General features: G+C 35.9%; 2 non-coding genes across 2 annotated transcripts; both read right to left on the bottom strand.

Moving 5' to 3' along the window:
* Nucleotides 1–2,138: 2,138 nt before the first annotated feature.
* Nucleotides 2,139–2,245, bottom strand: LOC112495840 (small nucleolar RNA R71). The gene has a single exon (XR_003062216.1). It is a non-coding gene; the product is annotated as a small nucleolar RNA R71 (small nucleolar RNA).
* An 8,216-nt stretch (nt 2,246–10,461) lies between these two features.
* LOC112495859 (small nucleolar RNA R71) lies at nt 10,462–10,567 on the bottom strand. Its single transcript, XR_003062235.1, has one exon. It is a non-coding gene; the product is annotated as a small nucleolar RNA R71 (small nucleolar RNA).
* Nucleotides 10,568–26,977: the final 16,410 nt, after the last annotated feature.

The raw sequence follows: 26,977 nt of genomic DNA, 5'->3' as shown, positions 1-26,977 counted from the left end.
CTACTTTCAGGCAACCCAAACACCTTTAGCTTTATTAAAACTAATGCGAAAAGCAACCTGACATGATGCCCTTGTTAAAAGTTTGGCTACCCTTTTTCGATCACTTTTATTCAGATACTTCTTGGACTTCGTACCTTCTTTTGAACAAACCCATCTTCTTATTGTGACATTGCATTTTGAGTTTGCTCTTTTAATATCTTTCCGAACACTGAAAGCGATGATCTTTGCATAGGCGAAGTAAAACTCTTCAGCATCTTCGATTGATGAAAACTCTCTGTCAATTACATCAAACTTAGATAGGCTATCTCTAGAAATAAAAAATGAAGGAAGTCGATCACTATCCACGTGGTCCTTTGAGTTGGCAAAGGAGACTAAATGTGTTGGTCTAGATTAGTCTGAGGATGTCGAATTATGAGCATAGGGAGCAAAAGAAATGGAAGTACCATTCATGGCACCCTCTACTGACATGGAAAAAATATTAATGTCTATACTGAAACCCAGAGAAGGTTCATTGCTTATGTCACAGTGTCCCTACATTTATAAGTCAAATAATCTTTGAGCTAAATAAAGTGAAATTATTTAGCCTTTTCTATTTATTCATGGGCATGTATTTTATGGCTAAAAGCCTTTTGTTTATTTTTCTATTGCAAATCATGAACTGAATTCTCTTGTGGTTGAGTCATAAACGATCTTAATGAATGTTTGACTGATATACGATTGTTGCTTTGTGTTTGCTATAGCATCTTGATTGTGCTTAATTTAATTCTCTATTTTGGTTGACCACCTATTTAGGGATATTAGCTAAGAAAGAGCATAAGAAAGGTCTGACTTAGTGCATCTAATTAAGACAATACTTGGTTTTAGATTATGTTTCTCAAGTTGAGTTAATCTTAATTTGAATAGGGCTACGCTTGATCTAAAATTAGTGATGAAATAGATATAGAGATTCACCTTGTAGGGTAAATGGAACCTAGATCGATTAATGATATAATTAATGTTGTCATAACAATTGGTCATTATTAGGTTGCATTAGATATAAGATATCCAACAAGCGACAACTGGGGATGCATGAGAAATTCTGCCTAGTGCTGTAGTAGATGTTGTAGCAGTGGTATTGTAATTGAAAAATAGTCAATGTCATTAAGTGAGTTTATTCACTCAACTACTCTATTCATATTGGTTACATCCTTGTGTTTGACGTGAAAATTTTCTTTATTGCATTTTTATTTTAATTAGTTTATTAGTTTCATTAGTTGTTTTATTTTAATTTATAACAAAATGTGTTGTTAAGATTACTATAGCAAATTTGATAACATCAATCCCTGTAGAGACAATCTGAATACTTATCAATATATTACTTGTTGTGTACACTTGCAAATTGACACCCATAACATTAGAGATTGCATACACCAAGTTTTTAGTGCCGTTGCTGTGTATTTGATTGTTCATTGTGATTTGTGAAATTAATCTTAAACAGTGCTAAATTTTTATTTTTGTTTGTTTATTTTATTGACAGTAACTTGCATATGCAAATATAAACCTGTTGAATTCCATTTTATCCAAAAATTGAAAGAACTACAAGGAGATTAAGAAAAGAGCAAAAAATTCAAAAGTTGTTGTAGCAATCGATGATTTTCGAGATATAGGGAATTTGAACCCCCAAGGAGAAATACAACTAGTAAATGCACAAGGAGGTTAAGAAGGTCAGAATGGGTAGAATATTTATAGGCAACCAGGGAATAACAACATTATTCATATAGCAGATGATAGAGAAAGAGCCATTAGAGATTATACAGTATTGACTCGTCATGCCATAAACCCTGGAATAGTTAGACCCAAGGTGCAAGCTAATAATTTTGAGCTTAAACCGGTGATGTTTAAGATGCTTCAAAGAGTGGAGCAATTCAATGGGTTACCATTCGAAGGTCCTCATCTACACCTTAAGTTGTTTTTGGAAGTGAATGATTCTTTTAAGATTACTGAAGCATCACAAGAAGCATTGAGGCTCAAACTTTTCCTTTTTTTTGAGAGATCGAGGAATAGCATGGTTGAACTTTTTACCACTTAACTCCATCACTGCATGGAATGGTTTGGCTAATAAATTTTAGATGAAATACTTTCCACCAACCAAGAATACAAATTTGAGAAATGAGATCACATATTTCCATCAATGTAAAGATGAGAGTTTATATGATGCATGAGAAAGATTTAAGGAGTTACTCATGAGATGTCTTCATCATAGTATTCCTTGCTACATACAGTTGGAAAAATTTTATAATGGTCTCAACCCAAGCACTAGATTAATGGTGGATGCTTCAGCAAATGGGGCTTTATTATCTAAGTCTTACAATGAGGCTTATGAGATTTTGGATATGATACCCAACAATAATTATCAATGGCCATCAACTAGCCAAGTTGTAAAAAGAGGAACAACATGAGTCCATAATGTAGACACCTTGACAACATTTTCTGCCCAAGTAACCTCATTAACAAATATTGTGAAGGCTATGACTACTACTCCAGCAACTGTTAACCAAGTTGCTGAAGTATCCTGCGTTTATTGTGAAGAGAGACACTTATTTGACAGTTGTCTTGGAAATCCAGCCTCAGCCAACTATGTGGGCAACTTTAATAAATAGAACAAGAATAATCCATATTCAAACACTTACAACCCTGGATGGAGACAACATCCAAACTTTTCATATAGCAATCAGAACCGGAATGTTGCAACATCTGGTGGACAAAACAGACCTGCTCAACCACCTGGATTTCATCAGCAAAATCAAGGGCAAAGAAGCACCAACAATGATCAACTCAGTTCCTTTGAAGCTTTGCTTAAGGAATATATTGTGAAGAATAAAGCGGTTGCCTAAAGACAAGTTGTATCTCTAAGAAACTTGGAGAATTAGATATGACAGCTAGCTACAACATTGAGTAACAAACCTTAAGGTAGCTTACCTAACAATACAGAGGATTTGAGAAGAGAAAAAAAAAAGAGCATGCAAGGTGATTAACTTAAGATCTGGAAAAGATGTTCATATTTTAGTTGGATTACCAAAGAGAAGAATAGAACTCGTTCCAATCCAAGAAGAAACTCATATTGAAGAGTAACCACAACAGCCCACTTTTTAGCCCACTGATTTAAATAGCGCAACTACAACATCAGCAGCAAATGATGATCCAACACTTGTTGGCAAAGAAGCCGTAGTTCCAAGCACATCAGCCTAGAACATGGCAAAAGAGAAGCAGCTTGTGCAACCCGCTACAACACAATAGTTTAGACACTTACCACTATTCCCTCAAAGATTTCAGAAGCAAGAGCAAGACAAGCAATTCAGCAAGTTTCTAGAAGTGTTAAAGCAGTTATATATCAAATTTCTTTTGTAAAAGCTCTCAAACAAGAAAGATATTTTGGCAAGAAAAATAAGGCTTGGAGAGTTTGAAACAGTTGCTCTAACATAAGAATGCAACCATACGCTTCAGAAGAAAATATCTCAGAAGTTGAAGGATCTAGGGAGCTTTACAATTTCATATTCCATTGGAACTAAATATAATAGTAGGGCACTTTGTGATCTGGGGGCTAGTTTCAACCTTATGCCATTATCAGTGTTCAAGCAATTGGGAGTTGGAGAAGTAATGCCAACAACAGTGACTTTGCAATTTGTTGGCAGATCTCACGCCTATCCAGAAGGAAAGATTGAAGACGTGTTGGTGAAGGTGAATAAATTTATTTTTCCAGTTGATTTCATTGTTTTAGACTTTGAAATAGATAAAGAAGTGCCGATCATTCTAGGAGGACCTTTCTTAGCCACAGGAAAAACTTTAATTGATGTGCAAAAAGGAAAGTTGACTATGCAGGTGAATGACCAACAAGTTACATTTAATGTGTTGGATACTATGAAGTGTCTTAACGAGGTTGAAGACTGTAACTTTATCAGTGTTATGGATTTTGATGTAATAGAGAGGTTATACAGTTGCTATAGTAACGAGGAAATCAAGGCTATAACATTTGAAGAACTTGAAGATGAAAATTCTGAAGCAGCTAATATAGCATGGGTAGAAAAAAAGCAACATGTGAGGGCTAACAGACATTCTGAATCTTTAGACCTATTAAATAGGGAAGTGAAACCATTTGTTCCTTCTATTAAGTCACTTTTTGCTCTATAATTAAAACTTTTACCTTCACATTTAAAATATGTTTATCTTGGTGACAATAATACACTCCCGATAATTATTTCATCTTCTTTGAATGTAGGTCAAGAGAAGAGCTTAGTGGATGTATTGGGGGAAATATAAGAAGATTATTGGATAGACTATGGCAGATATCAAGGGAATCAGCCCATCCATATGCATGTACAAGATTCTGCTGGAAGGCTGGTATAGCAACTCGGTAGAGCAACAGAGACAATAGAATCCATCATGAAGGAAGTTGCAAAAAAGAGATCATTAAGTGGCTTGATGCTGGAATTATTTATCCCATATTAAATAACTCATGGGTAAGTCCAGTACAATGTGTTCCACAAAAAGATAGAGTGATTGTTGTAGGTAATGAGAAGAATGAGCTCATTCCCACAAGAACAATGACTGGATGGAGAGTTTTCATGGATTATAGGAAGCTAAACAAAGCCACAAGGAATTACCACTTTCCACTGCCTTTCATGCATCAAATGCCGGACAAACTTACTGGAAAATAATATTATTGTTTTTTATATGGATACTCAAGCTACAACCAGATTGCTATAGTACCAGAGGATCATGAGAAGACAACATTCGCTTGACCTTATGGCATCTTTGCCTTTAAAAGGATGCCATTTGGTTTGTGCAATGCTCCAACAACTTTCCAAAGGTGCATGATGTCTATTTTGTCAGATATGGTAGAGCAAACACTTTAGGGAATCATATGATGATTGTTTACATAACTTAGAAAATGTGCTTAAGAGATGTGAGAAGACAAATTTGGTGCTGAATTGGGAAAAGTGTAATTTTATGATATAAGAAGACATAGTCCTAGGCTATAGAGTCTCTAGAAAGGGAATGAAAGAGGACAAGGGAATAAAGGTGGACAATGCGAAAATAGAGGTGATTGATAAACTTCCACTACCTACTTCAATAAAGAGCATCAGAAGTTTCCTAGGACATGCTGGGTTTTATTGAAGGTTCATTAAATACTTCTAAAAAATAGCGAAACCTTTATGCATGTTGCTAGAACAAGACAAACCTTTCAAATTTGATGAAGATTGTTTAAAGGTTTTTGTTGCATTGAAGAAAGCTCTTGTTACAGCACCAGTTGTTATAGCACTAGATCAGAGTATGCCTTTTAAGTTGATGTGTGACGTCAGTAACCACTCTGTTGAAGAAAGCTCTTGTTACAGCACCAGTTGTTATAGCACTAGATCAGAGTATGCCTTTTAAGTTGATGTGTGACGTCAGTAACCACTCTGTTGGAGCAATGCTAAGACAAAGGAAATGATAAAATTTTCACTCCATTTATTATGCTAACAAGACTTTAGCTAATGCATAACTCAATTATACTACCACTAAAAAAGAGTTGCTGGCAGTTGTTTTTGCTTTTGATAAATTTAGGACTTATTTGGTTGGCACCAAAGTGACGGTTTACATAGATCACTCAGCTATAAAGTATTTGATTTCAAAGAAGGATGCCAAACCAAGGTTGATTAAGTGGATCCTATTGCTACAAGAGTTTAACTTGGAGATCAAAGACGGAAAAGGCACTGGGAATCAAGTAATAGATCATCTTTCAAGGCTGGAAGCAGATGAAAGCACTCTGACCAAGTGAGATATAACAAAAACATTTTCGAATGAGCAATTGTTGATGCTATAACACTCTCATATGCTACAGTAATTGGGGTTCCCATGGTATTACCACCAGATTTGAGTTACTAGCAGAAAAAAAAAAGGTTTCTTCATGATGTAAAGAGCTATCAGTGGGATAAGCCTTACTTGTACAAAGCATGTTCAAACCATGTGATCAGAAGATATGTACCAGATGAAGAAATTTCAAACATCCTGCAATTTGTCATGCTGCAGCATATGAATGACACTTTTGAAGGAACAAGACAACAACAAAAGCTCTTCAATCAGGTTAGTACTGGCCCTCTATTTTTAAAGATTTTTACGAGTTTGTTAAATGTTGTGACATGTGTTTAAAGGGAAAAAAACATTTTTTAAAAACATAAGATGTCACTTACTTACATTTTGGAAGTGGAGCTCTTTTATGTATGAGGGATAAATTTTATAGGACCGTTCTCACCCTTTTTTGGCAACCTATACATATTAATGGCTGTAGACTATGTCTCCAAATGGGTGGAAGCTATAGCATTACCAACTAATGATGCTAAGGCAGTAGTGACGCTCCTTTAATAGAACATTTTCTCAAGATTTGGCACTCCAAGAGCTATTATTAGTGATGAAGGAACACATTTTTACAGTTGAACATTTGTTGCAAAATTGGCCAAGTATAGAATCAAGCATAAGGTTGCTACAACATATCATCCGCAAACAAGTGGACATGCAGAGGTATCCAACAGAGAGATAAAAAAGATTTTGGAGAAAGTTGTGAGTCCTAACAGAAAGGATTGGTCAATTAGATTAAATTACTTCTTATGGGCTTAAAGAACAACCTATAAAATTCAATTGGCATGTCACCATACAGAATTATTTATGGAAAAGCATGTCACTTGCCATTATAGTTAGAGCACAAAGCATATTGGGTAGTCAAGCAATTGAACATAGAAATGTCTGCTTCAGCAGAGCAAAGGAAATTATAACTTTGTGAGTTAAAGGAGTTCAGGTTATTCTCTTATAAAAACGCAAGAATTTATAAAGAGAAGACTAAACAATGGCATGACCAAAGAATCCAGCAGAGGGAACTAATCTGAGGCAATCAAGTCTTGCTTTACAACTCAAGATTAAGGCTCTTTCTTGGAAAATTGAAATCTAGATTGTCAGGGCCTTTCAAGCTTGTTAAAGTATATCATCATGCAGTCGTTGACCTCTTAGATGAAAAAATAGGTCAAGAATTCAAAGTTAATGGACACAGAGTGAAGCATTACATGGGAGCTACTGTGGATCACCCAAAACAGGATCTATTTCTAAGGGTTCCAACATGAGAAATTAAGGATGGTCAGGCTGAAGGACCTAAAATCAAGCGGTAATTGGGAGGCAACCCAATGATTAGAGGAGTTATTTCAATTTTTCATTAAGTCTAATTTTGCATGTTTTTCTTTATGGATTTTATCATTTTGAATTGATTATTTAATTTCTTTTCTTTCTTTTACTTTATTGCAGTATGTAAAAAAACAAAAAGGCTACAAAACTGACATGAGTAGTTGCAACGTTACAGTATTGTCCTTGTAGTATTGTTCTTGTTGCAACACTAGATTCATAGATGCAGCAACGATTTTTACCGCTGTAGTGACACAGCCGTGAAAATTTTTCTTACTGTTGGGAGTTTTGTCATGATGATGTCAGCAAAGCATAATTATAAATAAGGAAGGATTGTACAATCCTTAAATATCCATGACAAATATCCTTTCCTTTTTAAAATTGGATTTGTTTTAAATTTAAAAAATTCTTTCCAATTGATCCTCTTAATTACCTTCGTTTTTCTATTTTCTATCTAGCTATAAATTAGGGATTTCCTATAGCGTCTTTGACTCTCACCCAAATTCTTTCTCTTCCCGTCAACAATTTTCACCATTATTTGCAATCCCTTTCACGATTTACTTCTCTGTTAGGTACTAAACAAGTCCATTCAGTCTACTTTAGCAATGATGAGGTATAAAAAGAGAGCTGCTCGATTAAAGGACCCTTTATGCTTTCATAATTATAAAGCTGATGATAAATTTAAAGAATTTATAGAGCCAAGGAGGATATTAAAAGAAAAGAGCTTTATCTTCCCTAAGCAACCCATGGGTGTAATGAGCAATATTAATAATGTTGTAGCAAGGCAAGGATGGGTCATCATTTGCTCTCACCCTCAAGACCCAACCGTCTCGATTGTTAAAGAATTCTACTCCAACATGCTGCAGCAGGATCAACACAATATTTTTATAAGGCAAGTCCAAATTCTTTTAGACTCAAGGGTTATTAATGTCTTTTAATATTTACCCACTGCTATTGAATGTGAATGTACCCAATTTGCTGAAAATATGTCCATTAAAAAATGGGGGGAAGTCTTCAAAACATTAATCATCCCGGGTAATGAGTAGATGAATGAAGAAGGACGGATAGTTGATAGAATCGATTTAAAACCCATAGCCAAGGTGATAACTCTAGGAAATGAGAGTTATTACATCAATTCTAGACTTTAATCAAGATCACTTAGAGAACAAATAAGATGATTTTATTACATTTTGGTTGCATTTTGCATAAACATTCATTTTAGTTGATTCTTAATAAGTTTTGCTTAAATCAAAGTAATTTGTGCTAAAAACAGGTGCATAATTGTAGGTTCTCAGAAAGTCTTAATTCATGAGGGGATGTTGAGACATTAGAGGAGCAAGAGGAGGAAAGAGGATGGCCACAAAAGGAGAAAAGCTCAATCGGGAATGATGCGGTGCTGTTGCGGATGTTAGAATAGCCCGTGCTGTAGCAATCTGGGAGCAATGCAGGAGAAAACTTAGGCGCAGGTCAGCGCATATTTCCTAATTTAACACATTCACGCTCATGGGCTTTTGTTTATTAAAATTTGCAATATAAAAAGGAGGCGTGCACCATATAAAAAGGCGGCAAGGGGAATTATCATTAGAACAATTGCAAGGAAAAGAAGAAGAAGATCAGAATTGAAGAAGTGTTGTTTCAGCAACATTGGAGAATCATACAGAATTATTTGTCTTTCATCATGCTTAACTTATATTTCTCTTCTTCCTTTAATTGTTTTGATGTATTCTTTGATCAATATATTTATATTTATTTTTCTCCTTCAGAATATGAACTAAATATACTCATAGTTGAGTGACAAGTAATCCAATGGGTTCTTGATTGTTCTTATATGTTGTTATGGCATTGCTGTAGCATTATACTCTAGTAGTTTTTATAAATATAACTGTTATTTTGGTTGACCACCCATCTAATAGTTTCAGTTAAGATAGAGCAGTAAAAGGGCATGTCTTAGCGGATATTATTAGAGTATTACTTGATCTTAAATCGAGTTTCCTGGATTAAGTTAACTTGAATCCCATAAGGGCAATACTTGAAGTTAAGATTTGTGACACACTAGACATAGGTGTTCACCTTGTAGGGTGGAAAGACTAAAGACCATAATGCCATACCATAAGTAGATTAGCAACTGGTCATTATTAATAGATTTAAGGGTATGAGACTTCCAATATGCGGTAGTTGAGGATGCAGATAAACTCTACCCAGTACTGCAGCACTAGTCGTAACAACTAGAACTAACTTGATGAAAAACAGTCAACCCCAAAGGAGAGTTTCATCATTCAACTACCATAATCTCAATTGAATCTTGGACACACTTAATCTAGTTATTTCATTACGGTATTGTTTTATTTAATTCTTATCTCAATCATTGATTACGATAGACAGTACTTGACAATTGCTTGCTTCGGTTGTAAGTTGAGTTGCGCTATTGTGAGTGCTTTAGCATTTCGAGTAACATCAATCCCTATGGAGACAATCTTGAATACTTATAACTTTATTACTTGTGTATACTTGCACATTGGCATTGATAGTAATTGCTTATAAAAAGAATCAACAAGTTTTTGGCGCCATTGCCGGGGATTGATTGTTTATTTTTGAAGTGTGAAGTAAATCTTGAGAGCGCCAAATTTGATTTGATTTATTCTATTTATTGGCAGATCGGTACATGCATGCGCAAAGACAAATCTGTGATATTTCAATTCAATCCTGAGATTGAAAGGACTGTCAGGAGATTGCGAAGGGAACAAAGGAATTCAAAAACTGCTTTAAGCATGAATAATTTACAGGATGCGGGAAATCTGAATCCTCACGGGCCCTTACAACCAGTCAACATTCAAGAAGAGCATAATGAACATGCTAACGGGAGACATCCAGGCAATAACAATATTATTTACATGGCTGATGACAGAGACAGAGCTATAAGAGATTATGTTGTGTTAACTCCCCTAGTTGTGCACCCTGGCATCATTAGACCTGAAGTATATGCTGTAAATTTTTAGTTGAAGCCAATGATGTTTCAAATATTCCAAACAGTTGGTCAATTCAATGGATTGCCAAATGAAGATCCTCATCTCCATCTTAAATTATTCTTGGAAGTAAGTGATGCTTTCAAGATTGCTGGAGCAACACAAGATGCCTTAAGGCTGAGGCTTTTTCCTTATTCCTTAAGAGATCGAGCAAGAGCATGGTTAAATTCGTTACCATCTGATTCCATCACTACATGGAATGAGTTAGCTGATAAATTCCTAATGAAATATTTTCCACCAACAAAAAATGCAAAGTTGCAGAATGAGATTACCTCCTTCCATCTGCTTGAAGATGAGAGTTTGTACGAGGCTTGGGAAAGATTCAAAGAATTGCTCAAAAGGTGTCCTCATCATGTTATTCCTTGCTGCATTCAATTGGAAACTTTTTACAATGGGTTGAATCCAAGTACAAGGTTAATGGTGGATGCTTCATCAAATGGAGCCTTGTTATCCAAATCTTACACTGAAGCTTATGAAATTCTGGAGAGAATTATCAATAATAATTATCAGTGGCCTTCAGCCAGGCAACCAGCAGCAAGAGGTTTAGCAGGGGTACATAACATAGATGCAATTACAGCCTTATCAGCACAAGTAACCTCATTGACTAACATGGTAAAAACTATGACATCTGCTCCAGCAATAGTAAAGCAAGTTGCTGAACTTTCTTGTGTATACTGTGGTGAAGAACATGACTTTGATAATTGTCCTGGGAATCCAACTTCAGTAAACTATGTGGACAATTTCAATCGACAACCTCAAAACAACCCATACTCTAATACTTACAACCTTGGCTGGAAACAACACCCAAATTTCTCATAGAGCAGTCAGAATCGAAATGCTCCAGCATTAAATGGACAAAATAGAAACACACAACCACCTGATTTTCATCAGCAAAGTCAAGGGCAGAAGCATATCAGTCAAGATCCAATCATTTCACTGGAAGCACTGATTAAGGAGTATATTGCAAAGAATGAAGCAATAGTGGAAAGTCCAGCTGTATCCTTGAGAAACCTGGAAAACTAAATCGGCCAACTGGCCACAGCAATGAGTAGTAGAACTCAAGGAAGCTTACCTAGCAACACAGAAGACCCTAGGAGAGAGAGCAAAGAACAATGCAAAGTAATTAATTTGATATCTGGAAAGAATGTTGATATCCCAGTTGATGTGACCAAAAATGGGATGGAATGCAATTTAGCACAAAAACCACCTCAAAAGAGAAGCATGTTACAACAAGCCATCCATCAAGACATTGGTTACATGAGCCAAGCTATAGCAACTGCAAAAGAAATTCAACCAAAACATGCTGACAAAGAAGTTGCAACACCAGTAGCCACAACCAGCATCAAACCAACCAAATAGGGTTTGATACCTCCTGAAGCTACTCAGCCATCTAGACTTCCACCACTTTTCCCACAAAGGTTCCAGAAGCAAAAACAAGACAAGCAGTTCAGTAAATTCCTGGAAGTGTTGAAGCAAAATTACACATAAATATACCTTTTGTGGAAGCTTTGGAGCAAATGCCAAATTATGTGAAATTTCTAAAAATATCTTGGCACGAAAAAGAAGGCTAGGAGAGTTTGAAAATGTTGCTTTGACACAAGAAAGCAGTCATATGCTCCAAAATAAGATTCCAGCAAAAGTGAAAGATCCAGGGCGTTTTACAATACCTTACTCTATAGGAACTAGATATGCTGGCAGAGCACTTTGTGACCTAGGAGCTAGCATTAATTTGATGCCATTGTCTGTATTTTAGTAGCTTGGAGTAGGGGAATGCAGACCAACAACAGTCACTTTGCAATTCCCTGACAGATCTCATGCATACTCTGAAGGAAAAATAGAGGATGTACTGGTGAAGGTTGACAAATTCATCTTTCCAATGGATTTCATTGTACTAGATTTTGAAGTTGATAAAGAGGTACTCATTATACTTGGAAGACCTTTCTAACAACTGGGAAGACTCTGATAGATGTGCAGAAAGGAGAGCTCACCATGAGAGTGAATGATCAGCAAGTCACATTTAATGTCCTAGAGGCTATGAGGAACCCTGATGAAGTAGAAGACTGCAATTTCCTGAGTGTAGTGGATTTTGTTGTAGCAGACAGAATGGACAGATGCTGTAGTAAGGCATTTGACAAAGTCACTACCTTTGATGATGTAGAAGAGGAAGATGTTGCAGCAATTCAGACAGATTGGATGAAAGAAAAGCAATCTAATAGGCACAACAGGTTTATTGAACATCTGAATCTTTCAGATAGGGAAGTAAAAACAACTTTACCATCTATTGAATCACCTCCGAGTCTTGAATTAAAACTGTTACCTTCACATTTGAAGTATGCTTATGTTGGGCAAAATAATACACTATAATCATCTCTTCTACTTTGGATGCAAGTCAAGAACATAGTCTAGTAGATTTGCTTGGAAAATACAGAAGAGCAATTGGATGGACCATGGCAGACATAAAGGGGATAAGCCCATCAATATGCATGCATAAAATCTTGTTAGAAGATTGCTCCAGCAAATTCGGTGGAGCACCAGAAAAGGTTGAACCCTATTATAAAAGAAGTGGTGAAGAAGGAAATCATCAAATGGTCGGATGCTGGAATCATATATCCAATATCAGACAGCTCATTGGTAAGCCCAATTCAATGTGTTCCAAAGAAAAGAGGGATAACAATAATAACTAATGAGAAGAATGAGCTTATCCCTACAAGGACAGTGACTGGATGGAGAGTATGTATGGATTACAGGAAGTTCAACAAAGCCACAAGGAAAGATCATTTCCCACTTCCATTCATAGATCAGATGTTGGATAGACTTGCTGGAAAACAATAATATTTTTTCTTAGATAGGTATTCAAGCTACAACCAAATTGCTATAGCTCCAGAATATCAGGAGAAGACTACATTTACTTGTCCTTATGGAACATTTGCCTTCAAAAGAATGCCCTTTGGGTTGTGCAATGCTTCATCAACTTTTCAGAGATGCATGATGTCTATATTTTCTGATATGGTAGAGCAGACTTTAGAAGTTTTCATGGATGACTTCTCAGTTTTTGGAGAAACATACAATGATGGTTTACACAACCAGGAAGAAGTTCTTAAAAAATGTGAGATGACCAACTTAGTACTCAATTGGGAAAAATGTCATTTCATGGTGCAAGAAAGAATAGTGTTGGGTCATAAGGTATCCAATAATGGCATTGAGGTAGACAAAACCAAGATAGAGGTAATAGATAAATTACCACCTTCAACTTCAGTAAAGGGCATTACGAGTTTTTTAGGCCATGCTGGATTCTACAGAAGATTCATTAAGGATTTTTCCAAGGTAGCTAAACCATTATGCTCATTGCTGGAGCATGACAAGACCTTTCACTTTGACAAAGAGTGTCATCAAGTATTTGGAGAATTAAAGAAAGCTCTGATCACTGCTCCAGTAATCATATCTCCAGACTGGATGCTAATGTGTGATGCTAGTGACCATTCTATGAGAGCAGTATTGAGGCAAAGAAGGGATAAGGTTTTTCACTCCATATACTATGCAAGCAAAACTCTTACTCAAACTCAAATCAATTACACTACTATAGAGAAAGAATTGCTAGCAGTAGTATTTGCTTTTGAAAAATTCAGAGCCTACTTGGTGGGCACTAGAGTGACTGCATATACAGACCATGCAGCCATCAAATACTTAATTTCAAAAAAAGATGCCAAGCCAAGATTAATCAAATGGATCTTATTGTTACAAGAATTTGATCTGGAAATTAAAGATAGAAAGGGGACCAAGAATCAAGTAGCAGACCACCTGTCAAGGCTGGAAGCAGACACAAGCACATTGACAAGGAAGGCCATCACTGAAACTTTTCCTGATGAATAGCTGTTGGTGGTACAACAAGCACAGAAGCTGCAGCACTCAGAATCTCCATGGTATGCAGACTTTGCTAACTATTTAGTAAGTGGGTTGCTACCACCTGAGATGAAGTTCCAAGAGAAAAAGAAATTTCTTCATAATGCTAGAAGTTATCAGTGGAATGACCCACATTTATATAAGTTGTGCCCAGATCAAGTAATACGAAGATGTGCTGCAGAAGGAGAGATTCCCCACATACTGGAGTCATGTCATGCGGCAGCATATGGAGGACATTATGGTGGTCACAGAATAGTTGCTAAAGTTCTACAATCAGGTTATTACTGGCCCACTATTTTTAAAGATGCTTATGAATTTGTTAAATACTGTGACAGGTGTCAAAGGACAGGGAACATAACTAGAAGACATGAAATGCCATTTACCAACATCCTGGAAGTGGAAGTTTTTGATGTCTGGGGAATAGATTTCATGGGACCTTTTCCCCCATCCTTTGGGAACTTATATATCCTTGTTGCAGTGGATTATGTCTCCAAGTGGATAGAGGCTACAGCATTACCTACCAATGATGCTAAAACAGTGGTGGGTTTTCTTCAGAAAAATATTTTTTTCAAATTTAGCACTCCTAGAGCAATTATTAGTGACGAGGGTACACATTTTTGCAATAAAGTCTTTGCTGCAGCAATGGTAAAATATAGAGTCAGACACAAGGTAGCCACAACATATCACCCATAATCCAATGGTCAGGCTGAAGTGTCCAATAGAGAAATTAAAAAGATCTTAGAGAAAATGGTGAACCCAACAAGAAATGATTGGTCTTTAGACTTGCATGACTCTCTATGGGCTTACAGAACAGCATACAAAACTCCACTTGACATGTCCCCTTACCAAATTGTTTATGGACAGGCTTGTCATTTGCCACTAGAGCTAGAGCATAAAGCACACTGGGCACTGAAGAAATTAAATTGGGATATTCATGCTGCAGCAGAACAAAGGAAGCTTCAACTTTGTGAGCTTGATGAATTACGGCTATTTTCATATGAAAATGCAAGAATCTATAAAGAAAGGACAAAACACCGGCACGACAAGCATATTGAGCACAGGCAATTCAACCCTGGTCAATTAGTGTTGCTCTACAATACAAGACTAAGATTATTTCCGGGAAAGCTCAAGTCATGATGGTCTGGCCTGTTTAAGCTGTTACAATTTTATGCTCATGGAGCTGTTGATCTTCTAGATGAACAAACAGGTCAAGAATTCAAAGTTAATGGACACACGGTTAAGCATTACATACATCTAGCAGCAGATTTTTCAAAGGAGGTGTTACTCTTTACAGAACCCATCTATTAAACAATGAAAGAAGGTCAAACTGAAGGACCTTAAATCAAGCGTTCAATGGGAGGCAACCCATTGCGAAGACAGCCACTTCATACCAACTTTGATATCCTTTGGTTTTGTTTACAAGCTCCCCCTCCTTACCATTTTAATTAATTTTGTTCTTTCATTCTAGCTATTAAATTTTATCTTTTCAAAAAAAAGTATTGCATTCTTTACTTTTGCTATCATTTGATTTATTTAATTGTAATTTTAGAAATAATTTTAGTTTATGGGAAGTATATGTGACAATTAAATTCCATATTGACAAGTGAGCTTGTATGATGGCATAGTGCAGAGGTGAGCTACGTGTTAGAGGCTTTAGTGTGGAATATGTAACCGTTGCTAGAGTAAGCGAATGGGTGTTGCAGCAACCAATTGTACTGTTACAGTAAATTAAAAGATAGAGCCTCTCGCTTACCGTTGGAGATAAACCATGACAGATGGAAACAGGGATGTGGATAGAAATTGCGAACAAATATCCAAAATTAATGCCTTAATTTCACTAGCCGATGTTTTTGGGATATGCACATTCAATTTAAAATATTTTCTTCCCTCATTTATCTCTAGTTACAGTATTAATCTTCAATTAAAGTCTACTATAAAAAGGAGTCACTGTGCTTAGTGCTCTACGACATTATTCCCCATCTCCTAAGTCTTACCCTATTCTTCTCATTTTACTCTCAGGAACATTAGTTTCCATTTGTTACTGCTCCAGCAATAGCGAGGTATAAGAAAACAGCCAGCCGCCTCAAAGATCCATCACGCTTCCAGAGCTACCACGCCGAAGAGAAATATGAGGAGTTCATAGAGCCGCGTAAGATTCTGGAAGAAAAAGCGTTTCAATTTCCAAAACCACTCACTGGAATTGTGCAAACCATTCACAATGCTGCAGCAAAACCAGGATGGTTAGAATTTTGCAACCACCTTCGTGATCCTGTGCTTCAAGTAGTCAAAGAATTTTGTACCAATTTGGTAAGCCCCAATCAGCACAACATTTGGGTAAGAAACACATTTTTTCCATTAGACTCCCGCGTTATAAATACTTTTTATAATTTACCTGCTGAACTTAATTGTGAGTATGCCAAGTTGCGTGATAAATTGACCCCGAAAAAGTGGAACACCATTTTCACAACTCTTACAATAGAAGGGGCATCATGGGCTAACGAGGAAGGGTGTGTAGTTAATAGGATAGATTTGAAACCTATTGCTAAGGCGTGGGTGAAATTTCTGAAATTCAGGCTTATTCCCACCACTCACACTACTATGGTTTCGCAAGAGAGGTTGGTCTTGTTATATGACATTGTTCGAGGGTTTCCCATAGATGTGGGTAGCATCATCGCCAAGGAAATCCTAGATGGTGCAGTCAAGACTCACCGAACTACTGCCCTGCTATTTCCTTCACTCATCACCAACATTTGTATAGTTTCCAGTGTTCATGTTGACGCAAGAGATGACCATGTCAAGAATGATGGTGCCTTTACGGCACGTACCATTGAGAGAGTTGCTGGTGAGAGTGCTGGAACAACCACTGAACCAGCTGCTGTAACAGAAGCACGACGAGCTATTGGCTTAGAACAAACCATCCAGGCACTCAGCACCAATATCACTCAATGTGTGGAAGCTCAAGAAAGGGAAAACAATTGGTTTTGGAGTTATCTACAGCACCTGGACAACCAACTACACCAATTTGCTCTGTATGTGAAACGCGCTCACCGGAACTTCCCTAATTCACTGTTTAAGCAGTACAATTTTGACACCAACACCACAGGTGCTCCAGAAGAAGCCAGTGAAGAATCCACTACTACAGATGAACCAGCAGAAGAAGCTGCAACTAAACCGTAACTAGAGGTTTAATCAAAAGATACTAAACCATCTGACCCTCCTGAGGACAAAGGTGACAAGTCTGAGACTAATAGCTCACCCTCAGAGGTAGAGGATAATTTGGCAACAAAACGTTATGAATCAACCATCCCAGCCCAGCCCAGCCCAAAACCAGAAAAAAGCACATTATTCAAGAAGAGGAGAAGGAAGATCTTGAAGAGGAATCGTCTATTCCAGTCCTTACAGGTAAGGGAAAAGACAATGGTAAAGCAAAAATGGCAACGCCTTCAACCTCTGACAATGAAATAGAGCAAGTTGATGTCGAGTTAGCTACTGCAGCAGCCAGAGTTACGCCTGCATCTGAACAAGCCATGCAACTACTTGCGATCATTGTAGCCATCACAGCTGAGGGCCAGGCAGCTGATGCATCAACTCCAATTCATCCATAACAAACTCCTAGCCAGCCTGTTCGCACTAATCCACGAAAATCCAACAAAAGAAAAGACAGTACGTCTAAAGGCACTGCCACAGCAACCTCAGCCACAACCCCTCACCCCAACCCCGTGACGAAAAAAATAAACACATTGCCAGCTACTTCCCCACAAGCTTCACCAAAGGATAAGCTGCGCAGTGCATCCAAGAAGCGTTGATAGCATCCCGTCATGTGCTGCACTCCCCACCATAGGGGAGTATTCTTTCCTTACTAGTTCCTTTCTTATAAAATTAAAAAAAATATCTTTGTTTGCATTTCTGTTTGTCAATTTGTGTGCTATTTTCTAAGGTCCTCCATATCTTTGTCAGTTCGTGTGCCTTTGTTCTGTATGCTTGTGAGGACACAGTAACTCTCAAGTTTGGAGGGATTGTGTTTCCAAATGCATGTGTTTATGTTTGTGTTGTGTGAAACTCTGTTATCTAATATTTGTGTTTGGATTTGAAAACCTAATGAAGATAAATTGAGTGTTATTCAGTATTTGTGAGAATGCCAAGTATAAATAGTTATAGATGAAAGTGAAATTCTGTCCTTACACTTAAACTTTGGTTGAATTGTATGAGATTGATATAGCAATGCCTAAGGAATAGAAAAGATCTTAAGTTTGGAGGGAGAAGCAAGTTGATTGACTGTGATATCTATGAAATAAACTCTGCTCCAATGACTTAAGTTGTTGAGTAACCAGATTTGAGTATGTACCCCATATGCAGAATTGTGTTAAAGGTAGCGAGAGTTATGAGCAATGTTATAGCAAATAAAGCTAATAATAATTAAAAAAAAGTCCTCTGTCTAAGGCATTGAGTAGCCAGGTTTGTTCATGAGCCCCATGTTCAGCCTTGAGTAAAAGATACCTCTAAATAAGATTATACTGTAAATATTACTGCAGCAACTCTGATCTGGGCATGGTTTGAGTAATTGGGTGTCATCATTACAAGTAATTGACATTCACATGAAAGATGAATGTTGCAGTGAGGAGGTTGATTACTCCCCAGTTTATCAATGTTAAAACCATCACAGTTTGAGTATGTGAAATTATGCTACCCCATTTATAAATGAAGTGTCATCACTGTTGAAATTGATGCAATCCCTTGGTGATGTTACAGCATATCTGGAATTCAATCAAAGGAAGCACACACACACTATAGACAGAAAGAAGCTTAAGTCTAGAACTTATTTACTATGGTCATTATGTATGATTGGGATTATGATCTGAAGGTGAAAGATTCCTTACAAATTTGATAAAAGAGCTAAAGTTGTGTGCATGATTATTTGCGGGAAGTGTTAGTATATGTCATTACTTGAGGGCAAGTAATGGTTTAAGTTTGGGGGTGTGATAACTCTAGGAAATGAGAGTTATTACATCAATTCTAGACTTGAATCAAGATCACTTAGAGAACAAATAAGATATTTTTATTACATTTTGGTTACATTTTGCATAAACATTCATTTTTGTTGAGTTTTAATAAGTTTTGCTTAAATCAAATAAATTTATGCTAAAAACAGGTGCATAATTGTAGGTTCTCAGAAAGTATTAATTCATAAGGGGATGTTGAGACATTAGAGGAGCAAGAGGAGGAAAGAGGATGGCCATAAAAAGAGAAAAGCTCAATCGGGAATGATGCAGTACTGTTGCGGATGTTAGAGCAGCCTGTGCTGTAGCAATCTGGGAGCAATGTGGGAGAAAACTTAGGTGCGGGTCAGCGCATGTTTTCTAATTTAACACATGCACGCTCATGGGCTTTTGTTTACCCTAATTTGTAATATAAAAGGGAGGCGTGCACCACATAGAAAGGCGGCAAGGGGAATTATCATTAGAGAATCGTGCAGAATTATTTGTCTTTCATCGTGCTCAACTTATATTTCTCTTCTTCCTTTAATTATTTTGATGTATTCTTTTATCAACGTATTTATGTTTATTTTTATCCTTCAAAATATGAACTAAATATAATCGTAGTTGAGTGACAAGCAATTCAATGGGTTCTTCACTGTTTTTATATGTTGTTATGGCATTGCTGTAGCATTATACTCTAGTAATTTTTATGAATATAATTGTTATTTCGGTTGACCACCCATCTAATAGTTTCAGTTAAGATAGAGCAGCAAAAGGGCATGTCTTAGCGGATATTATTAGAGTATTACTTGATCTTAAATCGAGTTTCCTGGATTAAGTTAACTTGAATCCCATAAGGGCAATACTTGAAGTTAATATTTGTGACACGCTAGACATAGGTGTTCACCTTGTAGGGTGGAACGACTAAAGACCATAATGCCATACCATAAGTAGATTATCAGCTGGTCATTGTTAATAGATTTAAGGGTATGAGACTTCCAATATGCGGCAGCTGAGGATGCAGATAAACTCTGCCCAGTGATGTAGTACTAGTAGTAACAACTGGAACTAACTTGATGAAAAATAGTCAACCCCAAAGGAGAGTTTAATCATTCAACTACCATAATCTCAATTGAACCTTGGACACACTTAACCTAGTTATTGCATTACAGTATTGTTTTATTTAATTCTTATCTTAATCATTGATTACGATAGACAGTACTTGACAATTGCTTGCTTCGGTTGTAAGACTTAGAAAGGGAAGAGGAAGATACAGAAGAGGAGGAAAGAGAGGCAAAACTCCCAAAGGTGACTCCTTCATGCAAAGGGAATGAGAAAATTTTGAAAAAAGAGAAGTCAGAATCAGATTGGGAAGTGGATGTGGATGCAGCTATCAAGTAAGCTATTAGCCGAGTTGCTAGAATAGAGGAAGCAAAAAACAGCCTGAAAAACCTTATTTCCTGCATCACTGTTGAGGAACCTACTGCAGCTGCTACATAACAAACTCCAACAAAATCTCTTACCACAATAACCAAGGTATCCAGCAAACACAAACAGACACAAACCTCTAGAAGAGCTACAACACTAGAAGAGCCAGAGCATAAGCGAACAAGACCAACTCAGCTTAAAGCCATTAAACCTGCTGGAACCCTATCAATAAGTCCAACTCCGAGCAAGAAAAAGAAGCAGCCAGCTGCCATAACACAATGTTCACCTAAGGAACGTTTGCGAAGTGCAACTAAGAAGAAGTGAACCTTTTTTTCAGTTCACTGCCAACCCAATTTAATTTTTCAATTTCTAAAACTTTTCTTTAATTTTAAATTGTTTATTTTGCATTTCTTTCTTACAAGTGTATGCATGTGTGGTTTGTTTTGTTTTGTGTGCTTGTGAGGACATAGCACCGCTCAAGTTTGGGGGTTGCGTTATGATATAAAGTGTTTGTGAGTGCATGTGTTTGTGTTATGTGTTATGTGAAGCTCTGTTATCTAGTAATTTTGTATGGATTGGAAAACCTAATGAAGATAAATTGAGTGTCATTCAGTATTTGTGAACTACCAAGTAGGGATAGTTTATAAATAGAGGTTGAAATTTTATTCCAACACTTAGGCTTAGGTTGAGTTTTATGAGAATGCCGTAGCAGAGCCAGGAAAACAAAAAAGGGAAGAAAATATCTCAAGTTTGAGAGTAAATTTTTTATTGAATTATGCCTCTAATGAAATAAATTCTACTCTAAAGGCTTAAGTTGCTGAGTAACCAGGGTCAAGTATGCACCCCATATAAAAACTTGAGTTAAAAGGCAACAAGAGCTATGAGCATTGATGTAGCAACATGTCTATATAAAAAAAGTCCTCTGTCTAGGATATTGAATAGCCAGATCTGTTCATGAGCCCCATGTTCAGCCTTGAATTAAAGGTGTCTTTAGATAAGACTATATTATAGCTTTTCAAATGTTAATACTGCAACAACTCTGATCTGTGCATTGGTTGAGTAATTAGATGTCATCATTACAAGTGATCGACCTTCGCATGAAACATCAATGGCACATTGAACAAAGTTTGACTAATAAAATAAAATTATTGTAGCATAGTTTGAGCTTATTTGTGATTTCTGCTCCCCCAAATGTGAATGTGCTTATGTTTCACCTTTGAGTTATATATAATGTCTGTGCAATGCTGCAGTACCTCTGAAATTTGATCAAAGTAACACACACATACACGTTGGATAGAATGAGGCCTAAGTCTAGAACTAAACTGTTATGACAATTTTGCATGATTAAGAGAGTGATCTGAGGGTTTATCAAACCTTACAAACTTGATGATAGAGCTAAGTTATTTTTTGCATGATTGTGTGATTGAAGTGTTGATGTTGTTGTCATTACTTGAGGACAAATAATGGTTTAAGTTTGGGATGTGATAACTCTATGAAATAAGTGTTATCATGACACTTTTAAACTTAAATCAAGATTACTTAGAGAGTAAATGACATATTTTTATTGCATTTTAGTTATATTTTATATGAATATCCATTTTAGTTTATTTTTAATAAATTTAATTTGTTTTAGATTAATTTATTCTTTGATCATATGCATAATTTTAGGTGACCAGAAGCTTAAATTTTAAGTAACATGCAGCAGTCGTTGCTGTAGCAGTCCTAGAGAATTGACAAAGAAGATTTCACGCGAGATACTTCGAAGATTGCGATCTGGAGTTTCCAAAAATGGAAGATATGCGCCCTAGACTTCCGATTGCCCTAATTCTAAGCTATAAAAGTCGTCACCTAAGGAGTAAACTGGAGAGAAAAATACAAGAAAAACAAAAATCAAGAGAGAGATTGAAGGCTGAAACAAAGGAGAAATCACAGAGATTAATTGGAAATCAGTTCTTCTTATTCTTTTCTTATTTTCTATTTATTCATGAGGATGTATTTAATGGCTGGAACTCTTTTATTTATTTTTCTATCGCAAATCATGAACTAAATTCTCTTGTGGTTAAGTAATAAATGATCTTAATGGATGTTTGACTGATATACGAGTGTTGCTCTGTGTTTGTTATAGCATTTTGTCTTAATTGATCTTAATTTAATTCTCTATTTTGGCTGATCACCCATTTAGGGATACTAGCTAAGAAAGAGCCTAAAAAAGGTCTGACTTGTGCATCTAATTAAGACAATACTTAGTTTTAGATTGGGTTTCCTAAGTTGAGTGAATCTCTATTTGAATAAGGTCATGCTTGATCTAAAATTAGTGATGAACTAGATAGAGGATTCACCTTGTAGGGTAAATAGGACCTAGATCGATTAATGTTATATTTAATGTTGGCGTAACAATTGGTCACTATTAGGTTACATTAGATATTAGATATCCAACAGGTGACAACTGAGGATACATGAGAGATTCTGCCCAGTGTTGTAGTAGATGTTGTAACAGCGATACTATAATTGAAAAATAGTTAATGCCATTAAGTGAGTTTATTCACTCAACTACTTTATTCCCATTGGTTACATCCTTGTGCTTGACGTGAAAATTTTATTTATTCATTGCATTTTTATTTTAATTAGTTTATTAGTTTCATTAGTTGCTTTATTTTAATTTATAACAAACTGCACTGTTAAGATTGTTGTAGCGAGTCAGATAACATCAATCTCTGTGGAGACGATCTAAATACTCATCAATATATTATTTATTGTGTACACTTGCACATTGACATCTATAGCATTAGAGATTGCACATACCACCCCCTTATTGTCGATTAATAAAAATAAATAAAAATATATCTAGAGGGGAACATGAGCCAAAATCTACAAGCCAAGAAATAAAGTAAACTACCGAAAGCAACAAAAGAATAAAACAAGACAAATTAGAGAAAATAAACTAAGACTAAAGCCTAACAAGAAAAGATTAAGAGAACTCATAATAAGAGTACCTGCTGTAATACTTGTAACTAGTGAGTAAAATGAAACATTTCTTAGAACCAGAGGCACGTGAGCCAGCAATATTGAAGTTCAGGCTAAGATTAAGCCCTAATACCCTCAAGCTTAGACGAAAAGAGATCATCAGTAGTAGAATTCCCATTAAAACTAAAATCCTCATTAGATTGAAAAGTGATGCACTTGGACACCCACTGTTATATTGTGAATATCATCCACCATAGTCCTAAATAAAGTAGAGCACTTGGACACCCTCCAAGTACCCTGATCATCCAAAATTGAAGGAAGAGGAACAACATTCCCAATGTATGCACTCAGAGCAACAGTATCCCTCAAACTAGCATCATCATAAGCTGTAGGCTCAAGAATCAAAACGGACTCAACCTGGGCTTTAAAATGTAGCCTATCATCTAAGGCTTCGATCAAATGAATAATATGGCTTAAAAGTTTATCATCAAGAGCAAAGCTAATCTAAAATCTCAACCTGATCCACAATAGCTTGGGAGGAGATATTCAGATCAACAAAGTCTATAAGGTTAGCCCGTAGGACAAATTATTTGTAACAACAATAGCAAAGTGAGGGCAAGAGCCACTAGTGGCTGAACATCAACTACTAACAAAGGATTCTTCTTGTTATCCCAAATGACACTTTCCTTTTACACATCAACAAGTGGTTGGGGCTTACAAAGCCTAGGATTCGCCACATAACACGTATTAGTAAAGTAACCTAGGCGCTTACATGAAGCATAATAATACAAAACTCGCTCAAACACAATACTCTGCCAGCAGGTAGAGTAACCCTCACCAATCCATTATTGCCACGACACGTCGCACTCCACTAAAATTCTAGCAGCATAGGGTCTTTTAATAAAGGTCGTAACATGATCTACACGCAAGGATTTACCAATAACAGCAACAATCGAAAAAAGTGTGTATTTACGGTTAATAAAATAAACAGGTAAATAAGGCAAATAAACACAAAAAAGAACAATAAGAGACTCTTCAAATAATCTAAAAATAGTGGATTATTTTAAAAATATGTATAGTATGACATTGACATACCAAGATTACATAATCTAAAATCTTGAATAATCTTCCTCAAGCTGAAGCTTAACTAAGACATGTCTATTGTCCAATAAAGGAACTTTGTAATCCCCTTTTAACTCCCATGAACCAAAAAAAAAACCTTACCACATCGAACGAAGGGCGACAAAAAAAAAAAAAAAACCTACCCACTAAGGAGAGCTTAAAAGGTATAGCCATAGAATAACTTTAACAGGGGTAAAGTAAACTCCAGGCTCCCCACGATGAAGAGATACAAGTTTAATAGGAACCCCAGAATTGTTAAAACTTGCAATAACATTAATAAAAAGACTTATGAGGCCAAGTACTAAAACAAGGATTTAAAATAGTTGTAGGATGAAGAACCAAAGCATATGAAGGTTAGGAAAGTTGCTATTAAGATGATATAAGAGCTGTGTGAAGCTGTTGAAAAGGTTGAAAGGTTACCATAGATGTTACATGGGTGTATTTTGGCAAATATATCAGCTTTATATCTCTATAGATATCACTCAGCCATTGAAAAAGATTTTTCTTTAAAGCAAGAGAATGAAAATAAAATGGACAAGTAGGAGAAATATGAGAATGAGTACGGAAAAGATGAAGAAAAAAGTGAAGAAAGAAAGCAAAGGAGATTTCTATGCTAGTACAATATGAAAGGCTACTAGATTTTTGCTATTTTTGTGGTTATATTCGCCATCAGTATAAAGAGAATGTTGATTGCAAGAACAACTGAGAGAAAAAAATGGCGTATAGGTTATGGCTGGAGCCCATAATGGCACAAAAGCAAAAGAAGAATAGAAAGGAAAGGAAATTAAAAAAGCAGAACCAGATAAACAACGGCAGCCTTAAAACAAACATGGTAATATACGGTAAAAAAAAAAAAAGAGTAAGCTGAATTTCGGAAATATTAGGTATGAGTCAAAATCCATCACAGGATGGGAATATCCCAAAGATGTCAAATCAAAATAAAAAAACACCTAGAGACAACTAGTATTGATTTAACGTTGAGAGATGAGGTGGTAAGTGAAAAACCTATTAAGAGGGAAGTTAAAAGTGAAATTTCAAACAAGAAGCTAAATAGAATTTCAAACAAGAAGCTAAATAGAAGAGAAATGGAGGTGATTATGTTTAGCCTAAAAAAAGTTCATGTCTCAGCAGAAGTAAGCCTAAATGCCGGCCAAAATAAAGCAGATATAAGAGACGTAGATAGGCCACAGATAAATATACTAAACCCAAAAAAATTACATGGAAATTATAGGCTAAAAATGCGGAAACGTCTATTAAGCTCAAAAATGGACAAAAAACAATAAAAAAGCCCAACAGAGAATTTTTTTTTTTTACTAGCCCAAAAACAAAAGGAAAAAAATAGGCATCAACTTAGCAAAAATTATCTGACTCTCCAAATGCTAAGTGCAAGTTGAGGTTAGAAATGCAGAGTGATAGAGAACAGAGAGATTGGAGTTGTATCTATGCTTACGGAAGAATCAACAGGGGCGGCTAATTACTAGCCCCGCCGATAGCCATGAAGATCATAAGTTAGAATGTTCAAGATTAGGGAATGACTGAGCATTCCAACAAGGTTCTCCATATACATAGGCCTCAGTTGATGTCTTTATATAAGACGAAGCTAATATCTATGCAAATGAACTAAGTTAATTTCTATGCAAATGAAGGACAAAGGTGAGGATTTAAAGTTCGATGATTATTTTACTATTGATAAAAAGTGGTTTTAGGTTTGGGGTCAACAAATGATCAATCAATAATAGACTAATTGGTGAATGATCGTTTAGTGACTTATAGGCACAAGTGCCATTTTCGTCGTGTACTCTTAGCTGGGAGCCTCCACACATGTGTATACTTAAAATTCTCCAAAACTTGGTAGAATAGTGTAACAAGTGCATGTGTACAGAATTCTCTAGATTTTATAGCAAGTTACGCAAAAAAAAAATTATATTATTAATAGAAAAATATCTATATGTTAGAAACAAATAGTAATATAATATTTAATAGGAATAAAATATTAAAAACTATTCAGTAATGAATTGCAATTAATATTGAATAATTTTCAATATTTTTACTTCTATTAATTATTATATTACTAATTATTTCTAATATATAGAAATTATTCTAAACTCTGAAATAGTAGTAGATATAAAATCATATAGTAAGCATTATACAGACACTATTGTTCATGTTGAGGATGGGAAATCATTGGAGATGTATTCGCATGTATGGGACTATGTTATATAGATTAACAAGCCTCTTGTCACTGCCCTAGCTTTGTTTTAGGGATTTCAATAAAAGTTTATAAGGAATAATAGAAATGTAATAGCAAGGAATGAATTCAAAGAGGCCATTATATTTTATAGTTTAAATGATTTAAGGTATAAAAGATACCCTTTTTAT

The sequence above is a fragment of the Citrus sinensis genome, chromosome 2, assembly GCF_022201045.2.
Source record: "Citrus sinensis cultivar Valencia sweet orange chromosome 2, DVS_A1.0, whole genome shotgun sequence".
In the NCBI taxonomy this organism is placed as follows: Eukaryota; Viridiplantae; Streptophyta; class Magnoliopsida; order Sapindales; family Rutaceae; genus Citrus; species Citrus sinensis.
Note: the sequence above shows the minus strand (reverse complement) of the source record. Positions and strands in the feature narration are given on the sequence as shown.